This window comes from Coregonus clupeaformis, unplaced genomic scaffold, assembly GCF_020615455.1.
Source record: "Coregonus clupeaformis isolate EN_2021a unplaced genomic scaffold, ASM2061545v1 scaf0017, whole genome shotgun sequence".
Classification (NCBI taxonomy): Eukaryota; Metazoa; Chordata; class Actinopteri; order Salmoniformes; family Salmonidae; genus Coregonus; species Coregonus clupeaformis.
The window spans coordinates 152530-165653 of NW_025533472.1; the positions used below are offsets into that span (position 1 = coordinate 152530).

General features: G+C 38.4%; 1 long non-coding RNA gene across 1 annotated transcript; it reads left to right on the plus strand.

The window, feature by feature from the left end:
• Positions 1–11435: 11435 nt before the first annotated feature.
• LOC123483053 lies at positions 11436–12904 on the plus strand. The gene is made up of 3 exons (XR_006658051.1): positions 11436–11454; positions 12374–12490; positions 12866–12904. It is a non-coding gene; the product is annotated as an uncharacterized LOC123483053 (long non-coding RNA).
• The last annotated feature ends 220 nt before the right edge of the window (positions 12905–13124 follow it).

A 13124-nucleotide genomic window follows, 5' to 3' on the forward strand; every position in this document is an offset into this window, starting at 1 on the left:
GAAGCTCAGTTCTAAGAAGCTCAGTTCTGGTGACAAGAAAAAGGCCATTCTACTCCAGAATGAATTAAAATACAATGATGCTGACACCATCTAAAATATCATTTCCACCTCCAAAAATGAGCCCAATAAGATATTGGTAATATCAGATGGTAAATGATTTTAACATATTGAACCATATAGCCTGTATGCATGGTCTATTATCAGATGGTAAATGATTTTAACATATTGAACCATATAGCCTGTATGCATGGTCTATTATCAGATGGTAAATGATTTTAACATATTGAACCATATATCCTGTATTCATGGTCTATTATCAGATGGTAAATGATTTTAACATATTGAACCATATATCCTATATTCATGGTCTATTATCAGATGGTAAATTATTTTAACATATTGAACCATATATCCTATATTCATGGTCTATTATCAGATGGTAAATGATTTTAACATATTGAACCATATATCCTATATTCATGGTCTATTATCAGATGGTAAATGATTTTAACATATTGAACCATATATCCTGTATTCATGGTATATTATCAGATGGTAAATGATTTTAACATATTGAACCATATATCCTGTATGCATGGTCTATTATCAGATGGTAAATGATTTTAACATATTGAACCATATATCCTGTATTCATGGTCTATTATCAGATGGTAAATGATTTTAACATATTGAACCATATATCCTATATTCATGGTCTATTATCAGATGGTAAATGATTTTAACATATTGAACCATATATCCTGTATTCATGGTCTATTATCAGATGGTAAATGATTTTAACATATTGAACCATATATCCTGTATTCATGGTCTATTATCAGATGTTAAATGATTTTAACATATTGAACCATATATCCTGTATTCATGGTCTATTATCAGATGGTAAATGATTTTAACATATTGAACCATATATCCTGTATTCATGGTCTATTATCAGATGGTAAATGATTTTAACATATTGAACCATATATCCTGTATTCATGGTCTATTATCAGATGTTAAATGATTTTAACATATTGAACCATATATCCTGTATTCATGGTCTATTATCAGATGGTAAATGATTTTAACATATTGAACCATATATCCTGTATTCATGGTCTATTATCAGATGTTAAATGATTTTAACATATTGAACCATATATCCTGTATTCATGGTCTATTATCAGATGGTAAATGATTTTAACATATTGAACCATATATCCTGTATGCATGGTCTATTATCAGATGGTAAATGATTTTAACATATTGAACCATATAGCCTGTATGCATGGTCTATTATCAGATGTTAAATGATTTTAACATATTGAACCATATATCCTATATTCATGGTTTATTATCAGATGGTAAATGATTTTAACATATTGAACCATATATCCTGTATTCATGGTCTATTATCAGATGGTAAATGATTTTAACATATTGAACCATATATCCTGTATTCATGGTCTATTATCAGATGGTAAATGATTTTAACATATTGAACCATATATCCTGTATTCATGGTCTATTATCAGATGTGCTATTAGCAATAAGCATGATCCCCTGTAGCCCAACGGATGCAGCATAGTGGCTATAAATGAAGCATGGGGTTTGTCCATCTGCATTTACCCCATTGGACACAACTTCCTGATTATTATTATTATTTATTATTATTATTGTTATTCACTCAGAATTGTTGTTGGGGGGGTTTCTATTACAAAGTTGCCCTTTTAAGATGCCGTTGCCCCTTTAAGAGCTCTGTTGCAAATGTTCCTAAACCATGCTTGACACTCCAGTTTTAAGATGCCATTGCCCCTTTTAGAGCTCTGTTGTGAATGTTCCTAAACCATGCTTGATACTCTAGTTTTAAGATGCCATTGCCCCTTTAAGAGCTCTGTTGTGAATGATCCTAAACCATGCTTGATACTCCGGTTTTAAGATGCCGTTGCCCCTTTAAGAGCTCTGTTGTGAATGTTCCTAAACCATGCTTGATACTCCAGTTGTAACTGCATTTTTAAAACAATGCATTAGCACAATTGTAGGAGTATAGAAATAAACGTGTTATCAATGGAAAGATTGGATCCCCCTCTTTTTTTAACAAAGGTCAAAACTGCTTTCAAAAGTGTTTTCCCCGTGATTGCATTAAGAGTTGTTGTCCGTTGACTGCTTGAATAAACGGCCCTACAAAGGCAAAAGAGCATCAACTAGAAAACAGTCCAACTGAAGACAAAAAAGGCTTTAAAGTTGTTTTTGCTGTTCAGCCAAATATGTCATAGGTAGATAAGTGTAAATGCACTGATGTATCATCTTATTATGACCACTGATCTGACCTATGACCCCTAAAATGTTGATACTGCACTCTGCCTTTGTATGACCTTAAACAGCTGTATGGGTCATGCAAAAGCAAAGTGCAGTATCTAAAAAATCTAAATGTGTTTATCCAGCTTTCTTGTTGTTTTTAATGGTGTTGTGTAGTTGTGTTTTCATGTTTTGAATGTTGTATTGTAGCAACCCTCAAGCTTTTTTTATCCATAAGGTAAGAACTATTTCATCACGGAGAATGTTTATCCTTATGTGACTTTGTATTACTATCAATGCTGTCCTTTTCTTTATGTTAGCGAGCGTTTCAATATTTTGTTTGCTATCTTTCTTACCATTATCTGGGTATTTGCATTTCAATGCGAGTTAAACCATAATGTTTCTGCGTGATTGTGCCATGTTTTATTCTGGTGATAACTGGATCACTGGCTGTCTCATGGAGTGTGTGAGGGTGAGTGTCATGGTCGGGATGGCCTGAACTCAGAGCCTGATAGAATACCAAGGAAAACCGTAGTAACTGCAGTAGAACATGGCGGAACAAAGCCAGATGGCAGTAACCTCACTTACTGCTGTTTCCTTGTTTTTTACTGGGATTTTGTAGTTACATCAAATCTGACCCTCCATTTTCTCTGAAACTGAAGATAATTTAACCAGGACACTTTGTCACAAGATATAACAGATACTATGAAGCCTGATTTAGGTCTGAACTCATCTTTGACCAAATGTGTAGCAGCAGTTTGTAATTGTACGGCAGAATAGCTGTGTACATAATCCTAATACCTCTTCATGGACTACATTTGAACACTTGAAAAGTGTCTTCTGTTAGGGTGTGAACTAGTATGGTATGATTACCTAGTGGGGCCAGTAACTGAAAGGTTGCTGGTTCGAATACCTGAGCCGTCAAGGTAAACATCTGTCTGTGCCCTTAAGCAAAGCACTTACACCTGATTTGCTCCAGGGGGCGCCGTACTACTATGACCCTGTAAAACAACACATTTCACTGCATCTATCCGGTGTCTGTGACAATACATTTACAAATATTGTATTTATTTATTCCAACAGTTAATTTAACAATGCTGGTTATAACTCTTGTTGACGTTGATCCAAGGACACCTTCACTTGCATTACCCTCTTACTGCAGAAAAATATTCTCATGAAATCATGTGACTTATAGTTAGAGAGAACGATTCCTGTAAACGCGGCCTGCTACAAGCAGGAAACAAGTTATGGATGTGTGATCTGTCTTGGCATCTTTTTGGGGTAACCACATCGGAACATTCAAACATTCATCTTTAAGGACATGAACTGGCAGAACAGGTTTCAGCAAAGTATGGAGTCATTGTTTTCAGGAAGGGGGTCTCCATGGCGATAGGAGGGACAGGAGGCAGACTAAGGGCAAGGGAAGCCACCTGAACTACTGCCCTACAAAGGCAAAGAGCAGTCTACGCAAACAGTGAATCTGAGAACAAAATGGCTTTAAAGTTGGGTTTTTTGTCCAATCATATCAACCATGACCACTGATCTGACCTATGACCCCTTAAATGCTGATACTGCACTCTGCCTTTTTATGACCTTAAACAGCTGTATGGGTAATGCAGAAGCAAAGAGCAGTATGTAGAAATCTAAATGTGTTTATCCAGCTTTCTTGTTGTTTTTCTGTTTGATGGAAACAGTTGGAGTGTTGTAACTATATTTCAACTGTATTTAATGGTGTTATGTAGTCGTGTTTTCATGTTTTCATTGTTGTATTGGAGTAGGCCTAACCCTCACCAATATGTATGTTGATGGAGAGAGACACCAGACAAGACACAGAGACAGCAACAGAAGAATAGGATATGATGGAGAGAGACACCAGACAAGACACAGAGACAGCAACAGGAGAATAGGATATGATGGAGAGAGACACCAGACAAGACACAGAGACAGCAACAGAAGAATAGGATATGATGGAGAGAGACACCAGACAAGACACAGAGACAGCAACAGAAGAATATGATATGATGGAGAGAGACACCAGACAAGATAAGAGACGTCAATAGAGGAAGATGCAGTGTTTCTCAACCTGTCATTTTACATAATGTTGCAAGACACATACCATCAAATTAATCCATAGACTTTTGTCCATATTTACAGAAGGCTGTCATTTTACAAATTGTTCCTATATTGAAAGGACATAGGGAAAATAAAGTGAAACATTTCAATACAAAATAATAAAAACAATCACAGCATTACTCAGTCTTAATGTATTTTAACCATATTAACCAGTTTAATCAAATTGTTTTCATTTGGAACACTAAATCAGAACTACATTTGGAGTTCCAGACACTTGTAGAATGTATGCCAAGGCACATTGTAAGAGCTATAAAGAGACAGGGAGTGGGAGAGAGAACAGGTAGAACCTGATATGGAAATGAGCAGAACAAACTAAAGGAACTTTCCACCACCGAATGATCATTCCAGACTCTACTTCTATTGAGAGACATATAAAAGGTAAGACGACGATTGTTATGATATTAATATAGTTGATGATATTGTTATGTGTATTCATATAGTTGATGATATTGTTATGTGTATTAATATAGTTGATGATATTGTTATGTGTATTAATATAGTTGATGATATTGTTATGTGTATTAATATAGTTGATGATATTGTTATGTGTATTAATATAGTTGATGATATTGTTATGTGTATTCATATAGTTCATTATATTGTTATATGTATTAATATAGTTGATGATATTGTTATGTGTATTAATATAGTTGATGATATTGTTATGTGTATTCATATAGTTGATGATATTGTTATAGTGTTATAATAGGCCTACTCTCCTTAAAATGTTTTGGATATAAATTAGATGCGTGGGGTGAATTCGTTCTGTTTCCATCTGTGTGCCCCAGGGTGATCGCTCCTACACTATCTAGAATCTAAAAGGGTTCTTTGGCTGTCCCCATAGGAGAACCCTTTGTAGAACCCTTTTGGTCCTAGGTAGAACCCTTTTGGGTTCCATGAAGAATCCTTTCCACAGAGGGTTCTACATGGAAGCCAGAAGGGTTCTACCTGAACCCAAAAGCGTTCTCCTGTGGGGACAGCCAGAGGACCCCCTTTGGAACTCTTTTTTTCTAAGAGTGCACTGTATCATAGGTCTATAGACTTGTCTTCTCAAAACAGGCTTAAAACACAACAAGCAACAACATTTTCTCTTTCTAATCTACTGTTAACTCTTTTCACTCAGGAAGGTATTTTGTGTGAAAGAGAGACAAATAAATATTGTGGAAAGACTGTGTGTTCATTAGTGCCCACCGTAGCAAAACGTTTGACAACAGAAATTGTTTAGGTCACGTTGTACAGCGTTTGGAGTAAACTGTTTATGCAACATTTTAAAACTGTTGGCTGCTGAGTAAACTAATGAATACGACCCAGGTAGTAGCCTACAACTCGGCTGTTGATGTCTGCCTCATGCTGAAACCTGTATGTAGCCTGAGGGTGCAAGCTAGATATACTGTTTTTTCAAAGCTTATCTAGATTTCAGTTAGCTTCACATTCCAGATCAGACTTCACCCATAAGAATACACAGAGCGCTAGTCATCAGGAAGGTGCTCTCTCAGCAGAACAGTAGATATCTAAATGACTTGACATGTTCTGGTTTTGAATTCAGGCTACAAGGTGAGAATCGTGCCAGGAATGATTGTAAAGAGTGTAGAGAAATTAAATGTCTGGTGTAATTTTAGTACAGTGAATGGAAGTAAAACACTCAGACCTAACAGTCTACTTCTACTGAGACAGGTACGTGTCAGTTTAATCATACAAAATGGAGCTAACTGAATGTGGTCAAGTCAAATTCAATATATTCATATATTATAGTTCTACATTTAACATTTGATATGATAACTGTAATTGTATCATAGTTCTACTATAGTGTAGTGATCCTTGCTAAATGAGCCACGTCACAATGCCAACCAAGTAACCCAATTGGCGCCAACAGCGCGATGCGTAGGTTGTTTGCCTTTTACACATGCAACCTGGGTTCGCTTCCCTGCCCCGCTGTTTGCTACGTTGGTGTCAGAAGTAGTATGGTGTCTGTGAGGCCATCAGAATTGATGGTCCGGACATGTGAGGGGTCTGAGTAGTCGATGCACTGACTTTTGTAGGGGACAGTGTGAGTCAGGTTACAATTCCCATTTCTGCGATGCGTAGGGTGTTTGCCTTTGGGTTTACCGCCCTGCCCGCTGTTTTCTACACTATTGATATCATAATCTTCCCGACATCGTTTGGACACACCTACTCATTCCAGGGTTTTTCTTTATTTTTACTAATTTTTACATTGTAGAATAATAGTGAAGACATTAAAACTATAAAATAACACATATGGAATCATGTGGTAACCAAAAAAGTGTTAAACAAAAATATATTTTGTATTTGAGATTCTTCAAATAGCCACCCTTTGCCTTGATGACAGCTTTGCACACTCTTGGCATTCTCTCAACCAGCTTCATGAGGTAGTCACCTGGAATGCATTTCAATTAACAGGTGTGCCTTCTTAAAAGTTACTTTGTGGAATTTATTTCCTTCTTAATGTGTTTGAGCCAATCAGTTGTGTTGTGACAAGGTAGGGAGGTATACAGAAGATAACCCTATTTGGTAAAAGACCAAGTCCATATTATAGCAAGAACAGCTCAAAAAAGCAAAAAGAAATGACAGTCCATCATTATTTTAAGTCATGAAGGTAAGTCAATACAGAACATTTCAAGAACTTTGAGAGTTTCTTCAAGTTCAGTCGCAAAAACCATCAAGCGCTATGATGAAGCTGGCTCTCATGAGGACCGCCACAGGAATGGAAGACCCAGAGTTACCTCTGCTGCAGAGGATACGTTCATTAGAGTTACCAGCCTCAGAAATTGCAGCCCAAATAAATGCTTCACAGAGTTCAAGTAACAGACACATCTCAACATCAACTGTTCAGAGGAGACTGTGTGAATCAGGCCTTCATGGTCGAATTGCTGCAAAGCAACCACTACTAAAGGACACCAATAATAAGAAGAGACTTGCTTGGGCCAAGAAACACGAGCAATGGACATTACACCGGTCGAAATTTGTCCTTTGGTCTGGAGTCCATATTTGAGATTTATGGTTCCAACCGCTGTGTCTTTGTGAGACGCGGTGTGGGTCTCCGCATGTGTATTTCCCACAGTAAAGCATGGAGGAGGAGGTGTTATGGTGTGGTGGTGCTTTGCTGGTGACACTGTCTGTGATTTATTTAGAATTCAAGGCACACTTAACCAGCATGGCTTCCACTGCGTTCTGCAGCGATACGCCATCCCATCTGGTTTGCACTTAGTGGGACTATCATTGGTTTTTCAGCACACCTCCAGGCTGTGTAAGGGCTATTTTACCAAGAAGAAGAGTGAAGGAGTGCTGCATCAGATGACCTGGCCTCAACATTTCCCTGACCTCAACTGAATTGAGATGGTTTGGGATGAGTCGGACCGCAGAGTGAAGGAAAAGCAGCCAACAAGTGCTCAGCATATGTGGGAACTCCTTCAAGACTGTTGGAAAAGCATTCCAGGTGAAGCTGGTTGAGAGAATGCCAAGAGTGTGCAAAGCTGTCATCAACGCAAAGTGTGGCTATTTAAAGAAACTCAAATATAACATATATTTTGATTTGTTTAACACTTTTTTGGTTACTACATGATTCCATATGTGTTATTTCATAGTTTTGATGTCTTCACTATTATTCTACAATGTAGAAAATAGTAAAAATAAAGAAACAATGGTTTTGGGAAACAGCTTGGAGATTTAATAATGCTCCTACATAGGTTCTAACGATTAACTTAGCCATCAGGTGCTTTAGGGAAACCGGGCCCAGGTGGTCTCCTTAGGAAATGTTTTGAAAATATTTGGCCTAGGCTACATGCCCTGTTATTTGGACTGGAAACCCATTTGTAGGTGATCAATCCTGCTACTGATAACCTATGTGAATTGATATGAACCGGTTTAGGCTGGTCATCTAGGATATGTAGGCTATAGCTGAGGTATAGACCTCCATCTGCATATCACTAACAAACCACTATTATATATTATAACCTAGCCTACTTTACATAATATAAATCTCCTACTTGTTGCAAAAATACTTTCTGAATGTATCAATGATTTCCCCTCAGATTTATCATGCCAGTTTTAGCCCCTCTGGCTACATTCTCAGATACGTTTAGAAAAGAACAGATTGAAAGAAATAGTCTACTTTTAATAAATACACATTAGCCTGAGAGAGTGGAAGGGTGAGAGGAATGTGGCCTTGTGTTGCTGCACTGTCTATAACTACCTTAACAAACAGTAACAGGGAGATGAGGTGAAAGATATCAGTCACGACTACATGTTGTTACAGGCTTTGGTATTTCCATTTATATTTTGAGGTTGGACGTTAGCACGTTGGCCGCACCTCTTGGCGCCACCTCAATAGACAGTATGCTTATGCCTGTGCTGGCTTGTCATCTCTTTAGTCAGAAGGTTTCCATCTGTTATGTGATATTGAAGAGCAGCTGGCCCAGTGTTCTGCTTGTCATCTCTTTAGTCAGAAGGGTTCCATCTGTTATGTGATATTGAAGAGCAGCTGGCCCAGTGTTCTGCTTGTCATCTCTTTAGTCAGAAGGGTTCCATCTGTTATGTGATATTGAAGAGCAGCTGGCCCAGTGTTCTGCTTGTCATCTCTTTAGTCAGAAGGGTTCCATCTGTTATGTGATATTGAAGAGCAGCTGGCCCAGTGTTCTGCTTGTCATCTCTTTAGTCAGAAGGGTTCCATCTGTTATGTGATATTGAAGAGCAGCTGGTCCAGTGTTCTGCTTGTCATCTCTTTAGTCAGAAGGTTTCCATCTGTTATGTGATATTGAAGAGCAGCTGGTCCAGTGTTCTGCTTGTCATCTCTTTAGTCAGAAGGGTTCCATCTGTTATGTGATATTGAAGAGCAGCTGGTCCAGTGTTCTGCTTGTCATCTCTTTAGTCAGAAGGGTTCCATCTGTTATGTGATATTGAAGAGCAGCTGGCCCAGTGTTCTGCTTGTCATCTCTTTAGTCAGAAGGGTTCCATCTGTTATGTGATATTGAAGAGCAGCTGGTCCAGTGTTCTGCTTGTCATCTCTTTAGTCAGAAGGGTTCCATCTGTTATGTGATATTGAAGAGCAGCTGGCCCAGTGTTCTGCTTGTCATCTCTTTAGTCAGAAGGGTTCCATCTGTTATGTGATATTGAAGAGCAGCTGGCCCAGTGTTCTGCTTGTCATCTCTTTAGTCAGAAGGGTTCCATCTGTTATGTGATATTGAAGAGCAGCTGGTCCAGTGTTCTGCTTGTCATCTCTTTAGTCTGAAGGGTTCCATCTGTTATGTGATATTGAAGAGCAGCTGGCCCAGTGTTCTGCTTGTCATCTCTTTAGTCAGAAGGGTTCCATCTGTTATGTGATATTGAAGAGCAGCTGGTCCAGTGTTCTGCTTGTCATCTCTTTAGTCAGAAGGGTTCCATCTGTTATGTGATATTGAAGAGCAGCTGGTCCAGTGTTCTGCTTGTCATCTCTTTAGTCAGAAGGGTTCCATCTGTTATGTGATATTGAAGAGCAGCTGGCCCAGTGTTCTGCTTGTCATCTCTTTATTCAGAAGGCTTCCATCTGTTATGTGATATTGAAGAGCAGCTGGTCCAGTGTTCTGCTTGTCATCTCTTTAGTCAGAAGGGTTCCATCTGTTATGTGATATTGAAGAGCAGCTGGTCCAGTGTTCTGCTTGTCATCTCTTTAGTCAGAAGGGTTCCATCTGTTATGTGATATTGAAGAGCAGCTGGTCCAGTGTTCTGGTTGGCCTTAGATATGTTAGAAGACTGGCACCTCTTTGTAGCTCTGCTTCTTTAAGTTGATGAACAAAGTCTTTCTGTCTTGTATCTCCCAGGGTTTGGTCTGGTTTGGTCTGGTTTGGTCTGGTTTGGTTTGGTCTGATTTGGTCTGGTCTGGTTTGGTCTGGTGTGGTCTGGTTTGGTCTGGTTTGGTCTGGTCTGGTCTGGTCTGGTTTGGTTTGGTCTGGTTTGGTCTGGTTTGGTCTGGTCTGGTTTGGTCTGGTTTGGTTTGGTTTGCTACACTTTTTTTTTACTCCATATTGTAAGTTGGAGGGTTTTTATTTCAGATGTCCTCGTCTGGAGCCACTTCAATGGGCACTCATGGTGGGAGTCTTTTAGGTACCACTTTCTTGTTGCTAGTCAACATTCAGTGGATACTAGGGATTGGACGATTAATACCGGCGCTACGATGCACATTGCAGTTTTCAAAATCTCTACTGATTTGACACAACGTATCAATGCTTGTATCAAGTAACAATACTACGTGATGATGACGGTCTAAGCTTCGGACATCACACTACCATCTGACAGCTGTCAGAAGAGCACTGACCTCTGCTGGAAGCAGAATAATTTGTTTTATTTATGATAATCTTCTGTATTTAGTATCCTAAATAATACCACATATGCATCGTTTTTGAAAACATAGTGAACCTGGAGGCAAAAAGCGAACCCCACATTCTAACTAAATGTTGTTTATTAGCACTCAAATCTATCAATGGCATTTTCGGCACTATTTGTTGAAAGCCCCAAAGGGTTCAGAAAGCCTCTGTTTTCCACCACTAGTGGACACCCCCATGAGTGTCTTTCAGAACCCCTCCTAAAACCACCTGTTTCGTTTTGGTTGTTGTTAGTGACTCTTTGTTAGTTCCTTCTTCTGTTTGAGAGACAATGTTTTATTTCTTGTTGAGGAACATAACAATGTTCCTGTGATACAATTAAATCACCCGACTGTTTGGATGTGTCTGTTAGTAAATGTTTTATTTCTAAGAGATAATGAGTAAAAGAGAACAATTGACAATCTAGAATGAGTTGTCACTGTGTTCACCACAACCAACATGCTGCATCTCTGTTTAGGGGTCAGTGCTCTAAAATGAGTCTCTCTGGGGAGAGAGAGGAGGGGGGCCCTGCCTCTAAAATGAGTATCTGTGGGGAGAGAGAGGAGGGGGGCCCTGCCTCTAAAATGAGTCTCTCTGGAGAGAGAGAGGAGGGGGGCCCTGCCTCTAAAATGTGTCTCTCTGGGGAACATGACACCAAAGCTAAGAGGTGAGATAACAATTATATGAAGAATTTATTATGTTTATTTCCAAAACGCTATTTCCCCCAAAAAATCACATTTGTGTTTTAAAAAATATATAATTTATTGCTAATATTACTTTTCTCAGATTTGTAAATCATAGATTTTAAATGTGTATCCATTTTTTTTGTTGTTGTTTGCAAAACACTACATTTCCATTGTTCAGCTAGAATAAAATGTTTATATCCTGTATATATGACTGTGATATGTGGTTGTCTCACCTAGCTATCATAAGATGAATGCACTTACAGATGTCATGTCTTAATTTCACCCAGTTTCTCTCAGCAGGAAAATAATCCTGCAGCAACAGGAAGAGAGACAACCACATATCACAGTCATTATTACTGTGTAAAGAGTGAGCCAGATATATATATTTATTACTGTGTAAAACCTAGTAGTACTACTTATTTCTCTGAGAGTGAGGTAGATATATATTTTTACTGTGTAAAACCTAGCAGTAATACTGATTTCTCTAAGAGTGAGGCAGTTATATATTATTACTGTGTAAAACCTAGCAGTACTACTTATTTCTCTGAGAGTGAGGCAGATATATATTTTTACTGTGTAAAACCTAGCAGTACTACTTATTTCTCTGAGAGTGAGGCAGATATATAGCATTTTGCAAAAACTATGATTATTTGTCTCTCTTAAATGAAACCATCAAGTGATAGGTTTTCAACAATGTCTGTCATTGAACAACCCCATGCCATGATTAGATAGTGAAAAAACACACCAATCTCTTTCATAATTTCTTCAAACAATAAAAGCTAATTTACGAACATTTCTGAAAATGGATATATAGCGTTTTGGAATGAAACTCTTCTTATGTTTCCCCATCTGAGCTCAGAGTAGATGAGAGACGTAATGTTTGTCTCTGTTGTGTTGAAGCCCAATCAAGCAGGAGAGACCAGCCTCCCCTGTACCCAGCTGTGTGTCCATGAAGAGTGACCAGTCTATGGGTCTTCCTATATTCTTCAGAGAGGGAGACTTTTCTAGTGAACAAAGGTAAGAAGAACTCATGGGTCATGGTCAGTGAGTTAAACAACACTGTCTCTAGTCATTTCTCCTCTCCCATTTTCCCATTTCTTTTTGTTGTTTTCATAATCCATAGGCTAATCCTTGTTTCAATTTTCATAGTCCTAAAATAATATTAATCAAATGCAACATTCACTCCCTGTATGTGTGTGTGTGTGTGTTTGTGTGTGTGTGTGTGTGTGTGTGTGTGTGTGTGTGTGTGTGTGTGTGTGTGTGTGTGTGTGTGTGTGTGTGTGTGTGTGTGTGTGTGTGTGTGTGTGTGTGTGTGTGTGTGTGTGTGTGTGTGTGTGTGTGTGTGTGTGTACTCCCTGGATGAGGAAATGTAATCTCATGTTTTGTCCACAGAAACCAACAGGAGAGATCAGAGTCAGAGATTCTCAGTGGTCAGTCTTCCCAGAGTCATCAAAGAGACCTGATGCTTGCTGACACACTGGAGAAAAGTAAGAGCTGTCTGCCTCATGTTGAATGCTGTTTTATAACAAACATTTAAAAGCTGTAGCTAAAGTACAGCTAAAGTAGCTGTGTAACTCAATGATATTGTAGCAGCCTTAACCCATTTAATCCAGTCGGTCACAATATTGGAAAATAAAGTGTGTACTTTACA